Source organism: Chiloscyllium plagiosum, chromosome 48, assembly GCF_004010195.1.
Source record: "Chiloscyllium plagiosum isolate BGI_BamShark_2017 chromosome 48, ASM401019v2, whole genome shotgun sequence".
NCBI classification, from domain to species: Eukaryota; Metazoa; Chordata; class Chondrichthyes; order Orectolobiformes; family Hemiscylliidae; genus Chiloscyllium; species Chiloscyllium plagiosum.
In genome coordinates this window covers 4,924,931-4,927,551 of record NC_057757.1, presented here as the reverse complement: position 1 = coordinate 4,927,551, position 2,621 = coordinate 4,924,931, and positions in this window count along the sequence as shown.

Here is a 2,621-nt window from a genome sequence, read left to right as displayed (position 1 = left end):
TAGTCTCATTAGTCATTCGATAGGGTTGAATGGTCACATCTGTTTTACACATTGGAAAGGTTTGGCGTTGGAAAGGTGTTTACCAAATGGGTCTCAACATTGTATAATGATCCCAAAGCAGTTGTGGTTACCAATGGATTAGGTTCGGATAGCTTCAGTGTGGGTAGGGGCTGCCGTCAGGGATGTCCTCTCTCACCATTGTTAATTACACTAATAATTGACCCACTAGCAGAAGCTATATGGGCTGATCCTAATATAACGGCCCCGAGGATTGGTACAGGTAAACATAAAATTACCCTTTATGCAGATGATGTTCTTCTATTCCTCAGTAATCCCCTGATGTCTATGCCTCACTTAATCTAAGTTATTAATATATTTAGTGCATTCTCAGGCTATAAAATTAATTTCTCAAAATCGGAAGCTATGCCAATGGGTGGCCTTGCGAGTATATCCCACCTATCGTACGGATCCCACTTTCCCTTTCGGTGGTCCCTGGAGGGTTTCTTATATTTAGGCATTTTTATTACCCCAGTATTTGGCCAGTTATACAAGGCTAAATTTGTGCATTTACTGGAAAGGATAAGGCAGGACCTCCAGCGATGGGGAGACCTTCCAATTTCCTGGCTGGGTAGAATAGCACTAATTAAAATTAATGTCCTGCCCCGTCTCCTATACCCTATGAGAATGCTTCCGGTGATGCTGCCGAGGCTGGCACTACGTAGATTATATGGCTGATTGGGTTCCTTTATCTGGAATCATAGATGACCCCTCATTAACCTGAAGAAGCTACAGCTGCCACAGGCAAGGGGAGGATTGGATTTCCCAGATTTTAGGAAATATTAGTTAAATTCCCTATTAAGTTACATAGCTGATTGTGTCTTGTCTGAGCCACAATCAATCTGGCTGGACATCGAGGCTTCTCAAGTAAAATGCCCACTTATTAAACTTTTATTTTCAGACAAGAGGAAAATCATTGCGGATCACTGTAAAAACCCTATAATACTAAACACAATTAAAGCTTGGAGTATAATGCGGCAAAATGAGGGCAACTCACATAAAACATCCCCCTATGCTCCGATAGTGGGAGCAAGGGGATTTCAACCGGGGCTTGCAGATGCCACATTCAAACTCTGGAGATCCAGGGGTATCTCCTGTTTAGGGGATCTATTTAAAGAAGGGGTCCTGATGTCTTTTGAACAGCTGTGTCAGAAATTCGGGTTACCTAATGGAGACCTCTTTCGATACTTCCAAATTCGAGGTTACATACAGAAGAAGACTACGTTATTAGATAGTCTTTATAAATCAGACAGAGAATGTAGAGTGCTATGGCCAATGGGGGTATCTTCTGTCAGTACTATTTATCATTTACTACATGATGAAGTATCAGGAGAAATGGACAATCTGCTTAAACTATGGGATCAGGATTTGGGACTAGGAATCTCTATAGAAACATGGAATAACATTTGGGAAAATGCCAGAAGAATCACCATCTGTAACAGAACCCAGGCTATCCAGCTGAAGATACTTCTCAGGGCCCATATAGCACCGGATCGATTGGCAAAATTTAAGGCAGGAGCATCTCCAATGTGTCCCAAATGTAAAATGGAGGTGGGCACTCTTGTACATTGCCTATGGACCTATCATAAGATCTGTAGGTATTGGACTAAAGTAGCAAGTACCCTAACAGAAATTTTAGGAACAGAAATTAAAGTGAACCCTGTATCTCTCCTTTTAGGCTTTTCGAACTTACCCTCCCTCGATATGCACGAGAAGAGATTATTTTCTATTCTCTCTTACTTTGCAAGGAAAAATATTTTGGTAAACTGGGTGGCTGAGGGCCCCCATGGACTTTCAAATTGGCACAGATTAATTATGGAATGTATTCCCCCTGACTTCCTTACAAATATGGTGCACCGAAAGATCGAATTATTTCATAAAATATGGCAGCCCTTCTTGAATTATATAAATACAGATATTTCGGCTATCCTAACAAGGGCTTTTATTTAATTGAGATTGCGAACCTGGCTGGTCCGGGGCCCTTTGGGAGAGGAATCCCGCACGAATACGGGTTTTGTTACATTTGATGTTAACACATTCCGAGCATGTATCTCACTATCCAATTTCTGTGTATTCCGTTTTTTTTTTCTTTCTCTTATTTGAATAATGTAAGATACTTAATTATACACTCTGGTTAGTTGTAGGTTAGATTAGTAGTTAGTTGAGTTTTGTTTTTTTTCTCTCAGTATTTTTCTTTTGTTAAATTTTGGTTATTATTTAAGATTTAATTGAATATTAATGTTTGTACTTGAGATTTTTTTTATTTTTGTAAACTTGTAAAAATGTTAAATTTCCAATAAAAATATCTATTAAAAAAAAAGAGAAGACAATTAGTAATGGAAACTGTTTGGAGTGGACATAGTATCGATTGATTTAAAAATGAAACTTAAGTTTAAAATCCAAATAAACCTGTTGCACCATAACCTGTCGTCGTGGGATATTTTAACTGCATTCATTGACAGTGGCGATGATTCCTCCTCCTGGCCGTCAGAGGGAGCCTTACGGCCCTGGCCCACGAGTTATCTCTTGCCTCCACCCTCCTCCTCAAATTTCAAAAAACAAAG